Here is a 13,961-nt window from a genome sequence, read left to right as displayed (position 1 = left end):
CAGCGGTTCTCAACCTGTAGGTCACGACCCCTTTGGCGGTCGAACGACCCTTTCACAGGGGTTGCCTAAGACCATTCTGCATATCAGATATTTACATTATTACTTATAACAGTAGCAACATTACAGTTATGAAGTAGCAACGAAAATAATTTTATGGTTGGGTCACAACATGAGGAACTGTATTTAAAGGGCCAGAAGGTTGAGAACCACTGCTTTAGATCCAAGTCTTCTCCTTCGGGGCACAATAGAGGCTTTTCCAGTGCCTGCTGATCAGAGCACTGAGCGCTGGCTCCAATCTGCTGGGCAGACCGCTGCCCTTTCTTCAGGTCCAATGGAACTACTAGCTAGACTAGAGTCTCTTCGAGAATTTTCTGGGGATGTTTTACCTATGAAAGTGTGGAAAAGGTACAGGATGGGGCAAGGAGGAGATAATAACTATGTGTCTTGGAACACAATCCTGGCTAACTTCACTTGCAGTGGTTCTCAACCTTCCTAATGCCACAACCCTTTAATACAGTTCCTCATGTTGTGGTGACCCCCAACCATAAATTTATATTCGTTGCTACTTCATAACTGTAATTTTGCTGCTGTTATGAATCGTAATGTAAATATCTGATAAGCTATATATATATGTGTTTTCCAATGGTCGTGACCCACAGGTTGAGAACTGCTGACTTAGAGCCTAAAAATGAAGAGAAAAGACATCTGAAAATTGAGGAGAATATTATTTTGGATTGACTTTGTATGCAGTCTGTAGAGCACTAATTCTGCTCTTCGTTGCTATAGGAAAAACATCCTAAAGTGGATTTTCTACCTTCTCTTCCTAAGTAAGGAGCTGTGCACTATTGAAGATTGTTCTGACCTATTCCTTCAAAAGGCCCACAACCATCAAGGGGCTGGAAGAGGGGTTTTGGGCTCAGGAACCCACATTATCCAAAACCCATCTTCTGCTTGTGGACAAGCAGAGCACCACGGAGGGTTAGCTGCAATGTGAACTTTAGACAGTTACTAATAAAGGGAATAATTATGTTATTTCTTTCTTTTGTCTAGGGTGTCCCTTTCATATATAACTTTGTTCTGAGAGTCAAGGCCTGTGTTGATGGGACAATATTTTATTCATTATTGTGATGATTATATTAAAGCTTGTCAATTTGAGCTCTAAGTTCTCTCTCGGAAAAATTCTCAAGTGATTACATAGTTTAAACTTATAGTGAAAATTATAAATACAATACATCTTATAGTGAAAATTATAAATACAATACAAATAAGTATAGTAGTCCCTTATTATCTGTGGAGGATATGTTCCGAGTCCCCCACCCCAGTGGATGCTTGAAACCTTGGATAGTACCAAGCCCTATATATACTATGTATTTCTCTGTACATACATCCTTATGATAAAGTTTAATTTATAAATTAGGCACAGTAATAGATTATTATAAGAACAATCATAATAATATACTGTAATAAAAGTTATGTGAATGCTCTCTCTCTCTCTCTCTCTCTCTCTCTCTCCTCTCAAAATACTGTGATATTTTTAGATGGGGGTAGATGGCAGGTAATTGAAACCATAGAAAGAGAAATAGCATTTAAGGAAGGACAACCATATGGAAGAAAAAATGCATTCTTTAGTTCAACATAAAACAGTTAACATGTAATATTTAAAACAATGGTTTGAATCCCTATGTTGCCATAGTCTTTTATATGAAAGAACTATACGGACTAGATTTTTGTTATCATACGATCTTAATAAAGTTTAAATATATAACTTTTTATAGGAGAAAGATAGCAATTTTCAACTGCATCTGCCCACAGTTGGGCAGACATGACATGAGGCAAGATGTGAGAGCAGCAGAAATTTTGTGGATAGTTTTATCTCGGGACTATAAGAGGGAGGATAAGAGTTTGAAAAGGCAGCATGCCATTGTGTTCCCTGATTTTCAATATTATTATAATAACTGAGAAATCAAATTTCTGATTAGAAGCAAGGAGTAAAACTGCTCATATTCTTCTAATTATAAGTTATGGGCAGCACAATGGTAGCTAATAGCACTAGACACTTCGTTGGCATTCAGTAGTAAAAGAAAACCAAATTAAAACCACTCAGTTTGACATGGTTGCATACCAATAAGGGATAGCTGTTTTTAAACTCTGTTTCAAAAGTGAACCTGACAGGCTACTCAAAAAATTCTAACCGCATTCTCTGCCTCACAGGTTTCTGTGTTGCTGGGAGGTGAAAAGCATCAAGAAAGTAAATGAAATGGGCAGGAAGAGTGAGGATAATTGGGAACACTTGACCGTGGTTAGCTTGTTCTGCCTAAATGGACAGAGTATAATGGCTTACTGTGGTAAACTGACCCACCAAATTTACTTACTGGTAGTCCAGCCATTGGCTAGTTTAGATCGATTCACAGTCTATGTACTTCTCTGGGAGAAGTCATTTCATAGACACAAACAGAGAATTAAAGTTAGATATAATTTTACAAAACAATTGAAGGGAAAAACCCTCCCGCTGAGTTTGAGAAAAACATCTCTTTCAACATCAAATTAAGCTTAATTCTAGACTACACTCAAGTATTTTTCCTTTTTGAAAAAATTGTTGGAAAGTACAATAATCAGATTATTTGGAAATCATTTAATTGCCTTGGATCAGGTATCAAGCCATAGTCATGATCTGTATATTTAGTGGTTATAAGATTTAAAATAAGATTCATCAATCAAGGCTTGAGGCCAGACTATTCTAATAGTTAATAATTATGTCCTTTTCCAACCTGTTCTATATACTCAGCTGCCTGTGAAGTTGTCCCGAAAAATATTTTCACTAGAAATTGACAATGAAAATGGTGGAGGTTTCAAACATGTGATTAGAGAATCTCCTAATCTTGTTCATTGGCCAGATAATTTCATGTGACTTGTCAGCAGCCAGCAGAGGGATATCATCACGGACTCATTGTTTCTGCCTTGTTTTGCTCTGTGGAAGATGAGCAGAGGTGCACAAGACTTGTATTTTTCAAGCCCCACACTGCCTGAAATATAAATGCTGATATAACATTTTATAGTTGAAAAGGAACTTAGCAATCAACAAATGATAGATCTGAGACCCAGAGAGGTGAAACAGTTTGCCTCAAGTTATAAAGAGATATAGAATCGAGCTGAGACAAAAGTGAATATTTCCTGGTTCTCAGCCCAGTGCATTCACAGCACACCATGAAGGCATCAGAATTTGTTTTAATTGTGTGAAGTAAATATAAAAGTATTACATTGTAATTTTCAAGCCTTTTATGTACTTCCATAGGACATTTTTTCCAAATGATTTTGGAAGCTTAAGTTAACACCTGCTGCTCTTAAATAAATGAAAACATTATTATTCTTTATAAATTCTCCTTGCTTCCATTCTAAGTGCCAAATCAGTGTACACAAGCTGTCGGTATGTTCAGTAAAACACACACACACACACACACACACACACACACACACCAGAAAGTGGTTTAAAAAGTCTTATTAGGGAAGTGATGAGCTGAACTAGGGCCAAGGTTGTGGCTCTACTATCTCTACTTGGATGTGATTGGTGACTAATTTCTGTAGTCCCATAGAGGCTACACTATACAGAAACACCAAGAAGATTAAGCAATGAATTAAACATTTTTTAAATTAAGGTTAGCATTTAAAATGAGACAAGAAATATATTTGGTTAGAATTCCGTGTTCCTTCTGTAAATTGTTTTAATAACAAAGCTGGTGGGTTTTTTAAAGCACTTAACAGAGTGCAAATGCACACCAAAATTACTTAATAGCCCACGGTCACTTGGAGCTAAGTGGTTAAGTGCTAACAGCAAGGTTTCCAGCCTGTATTTTTGCTGAAATCACAAACTTGTTATTTGATAGAACTTTAGTGTAAGCTGGTCTTGCCAGATAGACTGAGACAAAAAAGTTAGCAAGAAATGATACTGGATAGAACCACTAGATACCACAGAAGACTAGTTAGCCTAACTTATACTTAACTTCTGAATAAAGAACAGTTCTTTTTTAAAAATTCACAAATTCATTATTTTTAAAAATATATATATTTTTATTGATTTCAGAGAGGAAGGGAGGGAGAGAGAGAGAGAGAGAATCATTGATCGGCTGCCTCCTGCACACCCACACTGGGGATCGAGCTCACAACCTGGGCATGTGCCCTAGGGAATGGAACTGTGATCTTCTGGTTTATAGGTTGACACTCAACCACTGAGCCACGCCAGCCGGGCTAAAGAGCATTTCTTATAGGAGCTACCTATTGCAGAGATGAGAGTTTGGCCTTAACATCCCCAAGTCAAGCTGTAAATCTCAGCGGCTATCTGTCTAAAACTTGCCATTTTTAGTGGATTGCATACCCAGTAACTATGAATCCATATGTACTATTTAATATGATTCTGATTGCAGTACATGATGGCTGAAGTAATATATTATCAAGGAAGTTAACTTGCAAAGTTAGAGCTTGGGAAATCTTGAAAGCTCCAAGTAATCGACTCAGATGTCAGTTTTTTTTCATATTACTTTCTGATTATTTCTGTGATGAAATATTTTTGTGATTTTTAAACCTGGGAAAAAATTTTAATGAGTATGTTTTGGTAGGACATTTTACTCTCAATTCTGTCACCTCGACATTGTCACTTGGTCTAGTACAGTGAGAATACACCCAGATCTGGAAATTGGGTACATATATTACCTCAGGGGAATAACAGTACTTCCTAGATACTCTTGTGATATGTCAGGGTTGGCAAACATTTTCTGTAAAGGACTAAGTGGTAAATGTTTTAGGCTTTGTAGGCCATGTGGTCTCTGCCACAACTGTTCAGCTCTGCTGCCATAGTGGGGAAATAGCCACAGACAGTAGGTCAATGAATGAGCACAGCGTATTCCAACACAACATTATTTACAAATCAAACAGGATCTGGCCAAAAGTGTAGTTAGCCAAACTCTAGACCAGTGATGGTGAACCTTTTGAGCTCGGCGTGTCAGCATTTTGAAAAACACTAACTTAACTCTGGTGCCGTGTCACATATAGAAATTTTTTAATATTTGCAACCATAGTAAAACAAAGACTTACATTTTTGATATTTATTTTATATATTTAAATACCATTTAACAAAGAAAAATCAACCAAAAAAATGAGTTCGCGTGTCATAGGTTTGCCATCACTGCTCTAGATTGTAGTTAACTATCTAGAGGGAGACAATTTTTTTTTTTATTCCTAAACTTTAAAAATTTCTTTGCTAACTCCTGGGAGGAGGATTTCATAGAATGAGTTTTGGAAAACCAACTGTTTGTAAATGTATTTCAATTCATGGGATATATAGATATATATTAAGTTTAGTAGAAAGTAAAAGGAAAAAAATCTATTCTTTTCATTTATCAAATTATAAGGTAGTCTGAGTCTACCTCTTAGAGAATTTACAAAATAAATGTAGCTGCTTTGTCAAAGCCAGTTATAGTCTGGAAGTCTACTAAACAGAATGAATTATCCAGCCCATTAATTTAAGAATTGGCTAGTGTTGTGAGAATTTCTCTAGTTATCTTTCCATTGGCCAAGTTGGAAAGATAACTTTCCTTTAGAATTGATCTCTTAGAGTTTGGAAAAAAAGTAGTGATAATTCGTGTTTTTGAGACATACTGTTGGTCATCTGAATTTATTGTTTAGACTTTATAATAGTACTAGGTAAATAAATAACCATTGGGCAACAAAGTTGCTTTAGGAAAACCAGATCGTCTACCAAAATTAAAAAACAACATTAAAATCAAATATAGGAAAAGTTTGACATATTCTACGTGCTATTTTAATGAATATTTCATTTGATGTTTAGTCTCTGTTTAGGGAGCAGAAGCTATGAGAGTATTGTTTCTAGATATACAGGGGTGGACAAAAGTAGGCTTAGAGTTGTGCATAAGCAAAACAGTTACTAAAGCTATTGTAATAATCATAATCTGCATGTCTTTTTCTACACGGACAACTGTAAACCTACTTGTGCTCACCCAATCCTATAAATGTGTTTTTAAAAATTAAATAACAAGTAGACTGATCAGGGCTTGGGTGTTAGGACTAGCAATAGAATTGAGGCGTATGATGAAAATAATAGGACCAATATGTAAACACCTTAAATACGATTTTTATGAGTTCAATAATGAGGGGAAGTTAATAAAAATGTTTGTTAAAGTATGAAGATGATAAGCAGGCATGTAAAATTTAGTTTAATCAGAGACTGATTCTAGAAAGAGCAAGGTGTGATGGCCAGCATATAAGATGCCCTCAATGTTCTTTCCTTCTGGTATTCATTCCCCATGTTTGTTTTCCTGCCACAGGGAATGAGTACTGACCTGTGTGACCCACAGAATGAGTCAGAAATGCGATGTGGCTTTTGAGGCTAGATCGTAAGAGTCATTTTTAGCATCTGATTTGCCCTGTCTTAGAGTGCTACTTTATTTTTATTGTATGTATTTAAAGTGTCTAACATGATTTGGTATACACCTGCATGGTGAGATGAATACAAAAGTGAAGCTAATTAACATATCTTCTTACATAATTACCGTGTGTGTGTGTGTGTGTGTGTGTGTGTGTGTGTGTGTGATGGGAGCATCTTAAATCTACTCACTGATTATATTTTCAGAATTCAGTAGAGCAGCAATTTTCAAACTTTTTCCTCTCATGGCCCTCGTAAACTAATTACTAAAACTCTGTGGCACATCAAAAAAAAAAAAACCCATATTTTTTGCTGATCTTATTTTGACTCATTCACAATGGACAGCTATTGTGTTGGCTATTGTCTTTTTTAATTTCACAGTCTAAGGGAAAAGAAGTCAGTGCCTCTGACTAAATAGTCAGGTATTGTATGTTTTAAAAATTCTTGTGGCATACTGATTGAAAATTGCTGGAGTAGAGTATTATCTGCATACTAGAGGCCCAGTGCATGAATTCGTGAATTCGTGCATGGGTGGGTCCGGCCGGCTCAGCCCCAATCAGGGCAGATTGGGGCCAGGCCTGTTGGGAGGAGGAGACAGCGGGAGGCTGGCTGGCTGGCCTGCCCCAACTGGGGCCCAATCAGGGCCGGGCCAGCTAGGGGGAGGGGCCACGGGTGATTGGCCGGTGGGCTCCGCCCCCGATTAGGGTGGGGGGATGTTTAGGGGTGGGGCCAGCCATGGGGAGGGGCTGTGTGCAGTGGGTCAGCTGGCCTCACCTCCGAATGGGGAGGGCTGATCAGGGGTCAGTGGCCTAGGGGAGAGGCCGTGGGTGGTTGGCTGGCCAGCCCTGTCCCTGATCAGAGTGGAGGGGCCGATTGGAGTGGAGCTGGCTGGAGGGAATTACTGTGGGCCGATTGGGGTGGTGGGGGCACATTTGGGGTAGGGCCAGCTGGGGGGGAGGGGCCACAGGTGGTTGGCTGGCTGGCCCTGCCCCTGATCAGGGTGGGAGGGCCAATCTGGGGTGGGGCCAGGTGTGGGGAGGGGCTGCAGGAGGTTGGCCAGCTGGCCCTGCCCCCTATTGGGGTGGGAGGGCGATCAGGGGTTGGGCTGGCTGGGGAGAAGGGCCATGGGGAGGTTGGCCAGCCGCCCACCTTCGATGAGTGGGAGAGTCAGATCAGAGGCAGGCTGGCCAGGGGAGGGGCTGCGGGAGGGATGAGTCATTCTGGTCATTACGGCTTTCTGGTCCCTGGTTTTTTATATATAGAGATATAAAATGCTAAGCGACCATTTGCTATGATGTTCCCTGACCACCAGGGGTCAGACGCTCAATGCAGGAGTTGCCCCCTGGTGATCAGTGCACTCCCACAGCGGGAGCGCTGCTCAGCAGACTGACAGGTGCCAGATGCAGGACTCATGTCTGGCCGCTGCAGCCTGGAGACTGCAGTGGAGCATCACATCAGCGAGCCTACTGAGCGGCAGCGGAAGTAAACCTAAGGAGGAAATGAACCTACTGAGCAGGTGCAGTGGGGCCGGGATGAGTAGGAGCGGCAGGCAGGAGTGGCAGGCGGCGTTGGACTGCCGGTTTCAGCCCGATCCCCACAGGCCATGCCAAGGGACCCCACTGGTGCATGAATCTGTGCACTGGGCCTCTACTTAACTATAGTCATCATGCTGTACATTTTTAGGGCCTCATCTTCCTTCTTTCTTTTCTCTGAACGCTCTCTGTTGTCTAATGTTTGAAAAGAGGTGTTTCATATATTTTGTGTAGTCTTTTCGTTATTTTAGGTGGGAGGAGGCAAATCTAGTTCCTGTTATCCCTTAATGTATGAAAGTGGAAATTTGGGGACAGAGGTTTTGATGGGATGTGGGAGGAAATTTTCCTGTGACATGATTTATGTCTATGACATGAGGTAGGATTATACTATAGTGCAATTTCCTTTAGAAGTAAAACCAATTTTAATGTTTTTCAAATATCTTGATTCTTGACTCTTCTCTCTTATATGAATCATTAGGAAGATTATAATTGCCAATTATAATCTTATTTAGTAACTCAAATTTTATTTTTAAGCATTTCTTTAAAGTATTTGCTATTAATTAAATAGAGATGTTATTTCTTTTCTATTTCAAAATTTTTAATCCTATAAGTTAAAAATGTTTCACCCAGCCAGTGTGGCTCAGTGATTGAGCGTCGACCTATGAACCAGGAGGTAAGGGTTTGCTTCCGGGTCAGGGCACATGCCCAGGTTGCGAACTTGATCCCTCATAGGGGGTATGCAGGATTCAACCAATCAATGATTCTTTTTTTATCATTGATGTTTCTATCTCTCTCTCTCCCTTCCACTCTGAAATGAATAAAAAAATATATTTTAAAAAATGTTTCAAGTAATTGTATTTTTAATACTAGTAGCTTTTTCTTTCAGTAATAATCTACTCTTTATATTCTAAGCTATTAAAACTACTGACTTATGCTTTAGTTGATAGTATATCGTTATATTCTGTAAACAAGAGGCCTGAATCCATCGGGTGTAACTATCTATAATCCTGAAGTTCTTCGGGAAATACTAGCTTTGGGGCACAAGTGAAATCACATTTATTTTTATTCTCCAGTTTTGATGATTCTCAACAATAGTCTTCATGTTCAAGTAGTATCTCAAGGCATTTCTCAACTGTTTCTGAGAATCTCCAGAGCCATGTCTCCTATCTGCCTATAAAGCAGCCCTATGCCAATGAATCACCTGCACTTCATCATATGACGCCCATCATTTTTGACATCCACTGTTTATAAAGTCACTCCATAAAGCCACTCTGCTGACATGGCTGATGACATTCATGGTGAAAATATCACAGTCCTTGCCAAGGGCATCATCTCAGGATTCTCAGAGTGATAGCATGGCTTTGGTATTTGTGCAGAGGCAAGGAGAATGTGCTTTGAGGTTCTCTCAAAATCTGTCAAATTTCTGACATTCATTCTTCACATCGAATCTCATCAATATTTTATGAAAGTAGTTCCACCAGCTTCTAGCTTTTACTTCTCTAATTAATGTGATTCAACCTGGTCTAAGGGAGACTGATGAACAAAAGATACAATAAGTTCTCTTAATTATCCTTTTCCTTTTTCCTTAGGGAAACTTGACCTTATTTTCTTCTGTAGTTACAAAATAATCCTCTCCATATGTATTAAAGTATACAAATTATGAAATGAAAGAAAATGGTTGCTATTCCCACCAACAAGTCAAATTGCCAGAAATTGATACCAGAGAATCTTTAAACAAATACATTATAAAATTTCCAGTCTCTAATAAACAATCGATAATTAGCTCTATTTTTGAAAAATCAATATATACATCAATAAATGGGCCATTTCCTACGTCTAGATTATTTATTTGCTTATTTTCCTGAATAGATAATGATCCATTTTTCTAAGTGCCTTACATGTATTAACCTATCTAAACCCCACAACTGTATGCATTAGACACATTTATATTTCCATCTCAGAACCTGCCTGTTTCCATAGCTAAGAAATAGAGGAGCTGGGATCACAACCATGTTAGATTTTTTATATTTCACCTCTCTAAGGAGGAAGTAAACTCTAGGAAAATTTAAGTTGATTATAATTTTGATCCCTCTTTAACACTTGTAGATAAATTTTGTGTACCTTTATTTTATGATTGTCCTTTAAAAAATTATATGTTTCAAAATTGTCAGGTGGTGGATGGAGCTATGTAAGCTAAGCATCTGGATGAAAACTGAAGATTCAGTAAAACAACTGGATATTTCTAATGTGTTATACTTTTTGGAGAAGTGGTTACATTATTTTGGATGTTTAGACCTTACAAACATTATCATATATATATGTGTGTGTGTATATATATGTGTATATATATTTCCTGATAATTAATATTTGGATATTAATTTATTATATTTGAATACTATAAAAATGATATTTTTGTATGTGGGTGTAGTACAATGATATATTTTCCTCTTCAAAGTGACATAAACATACATCTGCTTGAATTTAGTTAATTTTAGTGTGCCAAATTCTGGAACAGAATAAAGAACTAGAAAGATGCTCCCCCTGCCCTCTCCACCCCCCCACCCCCACCCCGCCAATACATTACTACTCCTATTTCAACTGATCCTTTTGTTTAAACCAGTTGATTCATCTGATACATTCTAATGTCTGTATATTAGAACTAAAAGGGTAGAGCAGGAAGGGATGTGTGAACATTTTGCACTTTATTACGGGTAGCACTGGTGCCCTGGGGTCAGGGTCAGCTATGAAAAGATGACTTCAGGTACAGTACTTTCTATAAACTTATCTGCAAAACGTACTCTTAGCCCCCCAGAATATTGCTTGCAACTGTCACATGATATCCTTAGTCTAGGTACCTGTCTGTAATTTCACATATATGCTATCCTCAATCTACGTACCTCTTTGTTGTTACAACTGTCAGATGATGTCCTCAGGTTTTAAATCGAACAGCTTAGTTATTTCCTTGTGCTAATACACTGGCATGCAGTCAAGTGACAGACGCAAGGGAGAGGCGTTTGAGAGTGGCGGACTGTTCAGATCTGAGCAACGAGGGTGTGGCAGTAGCTTAGAGACAATGGGTGCATGGGGTGGTGGGATGGTCAGAAGAAGGGATGAAGGTGAAGGGCAAAAAAGGAAGCATGTATATGCTTGTTTCAATATTTTACCATTTCAACTCTGTTCTCAGCTGAATCCCAGGGATTCTATACTGAAAGCCACATCTTTAACATCCTTTAGAGATTTCCACATATTCTAAGCCCCAACAGTGTTTCTCTTACCCCTGAATTTCCCTGATAGTCATTTCTTGGGCTATCCTCTTTCTTTGATGATTTAGACTTGATTGATTGATTGATTGATTGATTGATTGATTTTGCTTCCCAGTAGGAGCCTGATGAGGCCTCATCTTGGAATATCATTTGTACTAAAATTTCTTTTCAAAAATTAGTTCATTAAGTAGCTGTGGCTATCAAGTGTTAACTAAGTTATTTTACACATTTAAAACTTTGAATATTGTGTAAACAAGCTCCACTGAAGCAACTGAGAAATGACTTTTACAGCGTACTTTGCAACTGACAATGACCAACACTGGAATAATCTTTGTGTCCAAGTCCAGTTTGGGGAATTGCTTTGTTCTGTCCGTGGAACAGCCATCCACACAACATGGGACCAGGATAATGGCCACCCAGGGCAGTGAAACTTCCAGAAGGGTCAGCTTCCTGCTGACCTTAAGTATGCTCTTGTTTATATAGGCTTCACTCTAACTTTGTCTATAATTTAGACATAGAACTGAATATATACTTTCTAATCCATTTTCTCTCTGTGTTTATAATCTTTTCTAATGATAAGAAAATTAAGTAAGTGATTTCTTCTGATGAAATAAATGAACATTTGTCTTTCTTCAATGCATGGGGACTTTTGTGCTTGTATTATACATAATAAAATGTCGTATAACTAACCAAACATAACTTTCATATTTATATGTGTAACCAATAGATGTATACCACGTGTGACAAGCATGGAGATATGCCATACTGATTCCCCTTCCAGGTGGGAAGGTGGCCAGCTGATAGCCTCCTATTATTATCCCCTTCAGGTCTACCTCAGTTTTTGAATCAAGGTTATACTATTTTTGAGGTGAGCGAGTCAATGCTGAGCAAGACAGTGGGACAAAGGCCTAGCCATTCCCACCCAAATGTGATTCCTTTCATGGATGATTGATCTTCGCTCCTGCGCTCCCCTGGGAAACAGACTGTTGGATTTGCATTGCTGTCTCCTCGCTCCCCCCACCTGATTCTTCTTCTTCTTCTTCTTCTTCTTCTTCTTCTTCTTCTTCTTCTTCTTCTTCTTCTTCTTCTTCTTCTCTCTCTCTCTCTCTCTCTCTCTCTCTCTCTCTCTCTCTCTCCCTCTCTCCCTCTCTCTCTCAATATGTTTTTATTGATTGTTAGAGAGAGAGGAAGGGTGAGGAAGAGAGATGGAAACATCAATGATGAGAGAGAATCATTGACTGGCTATCTCCTACATGCCTCCTTCTGGGGATTGAGCCCACACCCCGGCATGTGCCCTGACCGGGAATTGAACTGAGACCTCTTGGTTCCTGGGTCATTGCTCCACCACTGAGCCACATAGGCCGGGCTGCTTCTTCTCTTTTGCTTTCACAGATATCACTTCCCAATAAACGCTCTGTACTCCTAACTCTGTCTTTACCTCTGCTTTCCAAAGTCAGTATTCAACTGCCATAGTAAAGTTGTAAAGTTCACCTTGAGTTTTTGTTTTTCATTCTCTTCTCCATTTTCTTCCTAGAAATGTGGGAATTAAAGAGTAAATGTGGTAATATAATTCCACTTTCTTTGGAAAACTTCTCTTATGGCTCATCCTCCCTGGGCCTTCTGCTTGTATAAAGGTAGTGAGACCAGTTTTTATAAATAAAACTATTCTTTCTTGGGCTAAATTTCCATGCTGCAAAGTGAGGGTGGGAATTTGCAGACCATTAAACTCAAATTGAAGCACTCTCTTGTCCTTTGCATTAACAAAGAAAAATCTAGGCTGCATTTCCAGTTTAATAAAATAGACTGCTGCCTTCTAATTGGTCATTGTAATAAAAGATAGTGACTTGTAATCATATAAAGCTACAGCTATTAAAAAATGTTGCTTCGGTAACCGTTCTACATGCCTGCTCTAATGCACTCTTCTAGATCTCTGTGTGCTAGGAGATTCATGTGGGTCATTTAAAGTCAATTCTATGAACCTTTACACATGCAAAATGATGTTAGTATCCCATCCTATGGCTTTTAAACTTTAAACTAGGACTAAAATGGTTTTTATTAGGTCAGTTACTTCAAATGTGAAGTTTTTAATTACCAAGTACATTGCAATATAGAGGGAAAGAAACATAAAATGCTGCTTTTATAGAATAAGAACGCAGGGTCGGCCACTGGGGGCGGGGGGGGGGGGGCTTTGGAAGCTTCATATTCATTCTCTCTCTCTCTCTCTCTCTCTCTCTCTCTCTCTCTCTCTCTCTCCCTCTCCCTCTCTCGTTTCCACCTAGCAGTCAAGAAGAACACACATGCAGAGGTAAAGACAGAGTTAGGAGTGCAGAGATGTGTCTTTGCCAACAGGAGTATAACATACCATGTATAAGGTAGTATATTAAAAAATCATCAGAAATGCAGTGTAAGTCACTGCATCAAAGTATATTTCTGTTAAAAACAACATATAATTTTTTAATACCTACTTTGTGCCAAATTTTTATGTTGTTAGTATTCCATTGTAGCTACTCAGCAAAGAGAAAAAAGATAGTCATCCCCTCATTAATACATTTAATTTTTGTCTGGGTTTTAAAAAACAAATCAATATGCTCACTTCATTAAAATTTCAAACATTACACAAGATAGGCATAAATGGAAAGTAAGCATCTCCTTCCTCCCTTCAAAATTCACATTAACACTCCTCTAAGGAGTTACTTTTAAGTTTGATATGAATCCTTTTAGTGTGCACGTGTG

The sequence above is a fragment of the Myotis nattereri genome, assembly GCF_964212035.1.
Source record: "Myotis nattereri genome assembly, chromosome: 5".
Lineage (NCBI taxonomy): Eukaryota > Metazoa > Chordata > Mammalia > Chiroptera > Vespertilionidae > Myotis > Myotis nattereri.
This window is presented reverse-complemented; position numbering follows the sequence as displayed.